General features: G+C 36.0%; 1 long non-coding RNA gene across 2 annotated transcripts in view; it reads right to left on the bottom strand.

The window, feature by feature from the left end:
* LOC104853939 overlaps window positions 1-4,044 on the bottom strand; it is a 19,998-nt gene extending 15,954 nt beyond the window's left edge. For both annotated transcript variants that reach the window (XR_777928.2, XR_002024970.1), the window contains exon 1: window positions 3,984-4,044. This is a non-coding gene — a long non-coding RNA (uncharacterized LOC104853939). The remainder of the gene's footprint in view (window positions 1-3,983) is intronic.
* Window positions 4,045-5,736: the final 1,692 nt, after the last annotated feature.

Below are 5,736 nucleotides of genomic sequence, written 5' to 3'. Positions count from 1 at the left end.
TTTTTTTTTTTTTTTTTTTTTGGTACCGGGGATAGAACTCGGGTCCTTGCGCTTGCAAGGCAGGCCACCGAACCACTGAGCTAAATCCCCGGTCCTAGATATAATGTTTCTAATAGATTGTTTTAAGTGTTAAACTACTTAATACAAAAATCAGTTTACTACAGTATCTTGCACATAATGGCACTAGACTACATATCAATGACAATGATAAAATGATTAGCAAAATACTGAGATGTTCAAATAGAGGCGTGCATTTCAAACATAATATTTGGCACCAAGTAGCTGCTATGTAAGAGTGTTCTGTATGGTTAATATAATTTCTCTTGGTGTTTTGTCACCATTGATTGTATTGTTACCATTTTTGAATCACAGCAATCAGAGCTGCTAAGAGGAGACCCTTTCTTGGAACATGGAGAGCCTCTTGCTCTATAAACATGAACCAGAGAAATAGCATTCATAACTGAAGTTTTATACTGTCCCTTCTTTTCATAACCAGGGTTCTGGCAAGTATGCTACTGAAATGATTATTACTGAGATAATATTCTTGTTTCTGCCACTGGTTTGCTGTTGTTGTTGTTTGTTTGTTTCCCAGATGAGAAGCTGAGAATAATCAGATTAACCTCTTGCCCACTTAGCTGGTTATGGTTGCATGTGCACATGCCTTCTTCACAGAGTATTTTCTTCCCATTGGATATACAAGAGTTACTGAATACATTCACTAGTTGACATTGAAATATTTCCAGTTAGGGCTAATCATGAATAGAGCTCCTATAAAAATTCAAATAAATATTTTTGTCTGGATATGAATTTTCATTTTTCTTCAGTGTAAACTATAAAAAGTTAAAGAAGCCCAAGTCAAAATGTTACATATGATTTAACTTAAATGACAATGTAGAAAAGGAAAACTAGCAAAAGAAAATAAATCAGTGGTTGGTGGGGCATTGAAGTTAGGCACTGCCTAGAAAGATGCAGCGAAGAGTATTTTTGGGTGGTGAAATTGTTACCTACCTTTGGATTTTGGTTTTGGCTAAGCAACATTATGCACTTGTTAAACTCATACAACTGAACACCAAACAAAATTGAGTTTTACTATATGTAAATATAAAATTAATTAACAAATAAGAATTTTGGCAAAGGCACAGCACTAGACAAGGTAGATCTAGGAAGCAAATTCAAGAAGATCTGTCTCCACATTGATTCCTTTGCAAATATAGTCCTGTCAGATTTTTAGGGCCTTACCAAGAATTATTGTCAAGTGAGATGTTCTTAGAAGCTTCCTATGCGTATATTGCAATGTATGAAAGAAAAATATGTTACCTTATATATTATCAGATAGACCATGTCTCAATAAAAACACTGCATCTCTATTCCCCATTGTATATACCCAACTTAAAGGGCATCTGGATTGCAACTTCTTTTCAACAGGAAATGGGATGAATTAATGTTTTGAATTTTTAAAATTGTTTTTAGAATCAGAACTTTTTACCATTTAAAAATATTAATCAAATCTATTCTAGTTTCCCCATCTGTTCTTCAAATTGAAGTCTCTTTAACGTAGCAATTATAGCTCTAATTCCACAGGGTTTTTCTGAGAATACAGGTTGATATATGCACCATCTCTTTTTCTACTCAATTAATCAATAAGTGTGCATAGGCAGTAAAGTAACAGTGACGGGAAGTCCTGGTAATGCTGAAAAGTTAATGGTCCTTTTCACCAAAGGCTGGTTAATCAGGAAATTATTCCTTCCATAATTGATAACTATTATTATAATTCCTCCGAGATTTACTTAAATTAACAGTTTGAAATATCCCTATTATGTTGAACAGCAATTTAGAAACCTAAATGATAAAAGAAAAACATGAGATAGGACTGTAGCAGTGTTTTCTATAATAAAATGTTTAGCAAATGAACATGCAGATTATTCCAGGCTCACATTGCTTACTTGGATATTTAAAACCACTTAAAAATTCAGTACTTACAAATTATCTATAAATACATTAAACTCTCCAAGAACCTGCAATATTAATTGTTGACTGGGGATTTCATTGGGCAAACAAATTATTCAGGCAGAATAATGTGTGTCCTTGTTTGCTGTATTTCCCCAGGAGGTAAAACAATAAATTCCAAACCTTAAAGTTACCGCATTTATTTATCTTCTGAACTAAGAACTTTTTAAAAAAATCTTGCTCCGCAGCGAACCTAAATGAACTCTGCAAAAATGGAGTGCTTTGAAATGTGTTGTTTGAAATAAAAGAAAATTCCTTCCTAACTAGAATTTGAATACTTTGGTCTAAAGGGTCTATTTCTCCGTGGTTTAGGTTTAGATGCTAGAATATTTGAGCATAAACATACTGGAACAAAATAAATGCTGTCATCTTTTGAAAATCTGCTTTGGAAATATCATGGGTTTGAAATCAAGTCATTTGTCACCTTTCCTAGAGAGACTAGGTGAACATACACTGTGTACAGGTCACTTTCCAAAAAGTCAAGCTTCAGTGCTCAACATGGGATATAAGATATTAAGACAGCTCCTGCGGGTTGTCTTCACATCGCTGGACCTCAGGTTGTTAATGTCTAATCCAAGAGCAGATCCCACATTTATAGCGCTGGTCCAACAATTTTCCCATAGCTCCTTGTCACAAATTTCATTCCAAGAAATTGATACCTCTGCTAGAATTTACTAACCACTGCATTTCCCAATGCTCTTAAATATCCAAGCAAGCCTTCTAATCTGGATCAGACTAAAGGGCTATTATTGCAAAGAATAAGGATTAAGGATTAGAAAGAAATGATTTTTAAAAATATGGAGAAAAGCACTTGCTATTTAACAATCTACTTAAAGTGATGAGTCATTTGAAGTACTTCCTTGTATATTTTGATCCAACTGTAAACTAGTTTAGCTCTGTAACTCGGGGCAAGTTACTGAAATGAACACGTATTCAGCCTTGTTCCTTCACTTGTAAATAGGATTAGAATAACAGTAAAGTTCACTGAATGTTAACTGTTTTGTATATTAGCTATGACAATAAGCACCAACTTTAGAGTTCACACACCTACTTATAAATGAGATACTATGATGACCCCTCTATTATTAATGCTGCTGTTGAAACTAAGACTCAGCAACATTCTCAAGATTATGTAGTTACAAAGTGAGGGAGATAAGATTGGAACCTCAGCAGTCTGAGGATGCAGCTTGTGCTACCCCATTGGTGGAAGAAATTAAATGAGATAATAGATAAAACTACCTACTATCACTTCTGGCATGTGGTAGGCACCCTTTCAATTCCACAATAATTAACAGAGAAGGTAATAATGTGTGTGCATTATGCAAATGAAAGTACAAAATTTGTTTTATGTAGAATCATTATGCTAATAAAAGTGGCCCTGCATATCTGAGGCACCAGTGAATCCCTGTTTTCACCTATGCTAGTAGTCCTCAGTAGGGGGCAATTTTATTTTCACTCACAAGGGATGTGTGGCAAAGTCCAGAGATACTGATTGTCTTAACTAAAGAGATGCTAGTAACCTCCAGTGTACAGAGACCAGGGAGGTTACAGTCATCCTATAGTGCCTGTCATAGCCATCAACCCCTCATAGCCAAAATACAGACCAGAATATCAGTAGCATTGTTGTTGACAAACTCTGACCTATGGCCATACTGGGTGGGAGGTAGATCCCGTTGAAAGAAAAGTCTATCCGTATTTATGTTGAGAGCATCATCTCAAAATATTATCGACATCTAATTCTATTAGGGATTTTGAATTTGAAGACATGGTTCCTTCCCAGAAATCTACATTTTTAACTACTCTTACCTTCTGCTAATTCTGACGTGGCGGTGATGAGGTGGAATCATACACCTGTTTTAGCTAGAAAATCACCAGCTACAATCAAACCTGATTTATCTGATAACCACCTGTTAAGGAGTCTAGACGTCCAAGAAGAAGAAGCTGGCTTAGTAATAGCTGACTCTGTAAACACTTACCCATGCTTATGTTTGCGATTCCTCTTGTTCTTAGGCAGCTTCCATATTAGACTCACACCCTGTGGTCGAGGTGCAGAGACATATTATAGGCAAGGAAGTGTGAGATATGGTCTGACAAGGAGGTGCTAATAACTCTGCAGAATCTCAGAACTATTCCTTTCACTCTGTGCCCAAATGGGAGGGGAAGGAGTAGAAACAGGTGCTAAAAGAATTCAGTGTGAACCCAACGTCTGTAGGAAAGCCAAGACAATATGTGCTTGGGAAAGAAGGGACAGGGTGCCACGAAAGGAATATCGACTTAGAATTTTATAGAACTTAAGAGTTTTAAGTGGCAAGTTTAGAGAATCATCACAGTTCTGTGAAGATAAGTAACTTTCAACAGGTCACTTAAACTTTTTAGGCAGCTTTCTTAGTTTCTAACCCATCTACTTCACGGTAAGTTGGAATCACCTGAGAGGTTTAAAATGGTTAACAATATCTAGGCCCAAGAGGATCTAATTAAACCAAAATATTGGGGTAAGTGCAGAGTATTGATGTTTTGGGATGTGCTTGTGGTAATTCTAATCTGCAGGCAGAGTTGAGAACCATCACACTAACTGTTCTTGCGGGAAAACAACTAAATATTTAGACAATATGTACCCTTCAGTTAGAGATCTGAAACTTAATGAACTTGCCTAAGGCATTAGTTTTTGCTGCTGTTATTATTTTTATTGTTGTTGTTGCTATTGCTCTCCAAGTTCTTCTCTTGCTTTACGACCTTAGGTACATTGTTCCTGTCTGTTTCCTCATCTGTAAATGGGAATAATAAAAGTTACAACCAAAAGTTACGGGAAAGAATAATGTGTTTTGTTAGGAGGGTTTTCTGGACAAACAATTCTCTTAAAATATTTCTCTTTTTCCCCTAGAAACTTCCACATTAGCTTTCATTAAAAGTGAATTTGCAATATCTCCAATAATGAAGACACAGTGCCACTGACACGTTACTGAAGTAACACAAAACATTTCATAAAAAAAGCTAACATCATTATTGATGCTATTATCATGTTCTGTACAAAACTCATGTGTTTGTTTTCATCTCATTTAATCTTCCAGTCAAATTTACGAGGTGCGTATTTCCATCTGATAGTTAACGATAATTGCTCACACAGTAAGTGGCAGAATCGAAATTTGAACATAGAAATTTCACACTGAATCATTTCTCATCACAAATCTTTTTGTACTAATAGGAATAATGGCTTGTAAGATAGAAAGAGTTGAGTGGACAGTTAAATACATTATCATCCTCTCTGGATGGCTTTTTTGAAGGGTAGACAAATACAAGTATACTGGGACAGATTTCTGAGAGCGTTCAAAAGCAGGCATTCTCTGTTTTGGTATATGCAGCTATTGAAAAACTCGTGAAAACAATACTCTGTGTGAATGTAACTTTTAAGATTGGGAGGCACATTGCTTGTGGGAATCCCCAAGGCCACGTGCAGGTACCTGATGCAATTTTATCTTGCTGACTGGACTACAGATGCATAACTTAATTAATGGAATTAATAAAAGCAGAAGATAGAATTTAACCTCTGTTCTTGCCCTGACATCTCTGGTTTTCATGAGTAATAGTTATTCCATCTTCCTTGGGTTAATGGATTGTACTGGGAAATTCTGAGTCAGGGAAATTTGTGGTCTCGTAATATCTCTCATGGAACTGGCCTTCTAGAGTTCCAGCATGGCTTCCCTTTCCCCCTTCCATGTAAAGTCCCTCTTC

The sequence above is a fragment of the Fukomys damarensis genome, unplaced genomic scaffold (assembly GCF_012274545.1).
Source record: "Fukomys damarensis isolate Sample0158 unplaced genomic scaffold, DMR_v1.0_HiC HiC_scaffold_32, whole genome shotgun sequence".
Lineage (NCBI taxonomy): Eukaryota > Metazoa > Chordata > Mammalia > Rodentia > Bathyergidae > Fukomys > Fukomys damarensis.
This window is presented reverse-complemented; position numbering and strand designations above follow the sequence as displayed.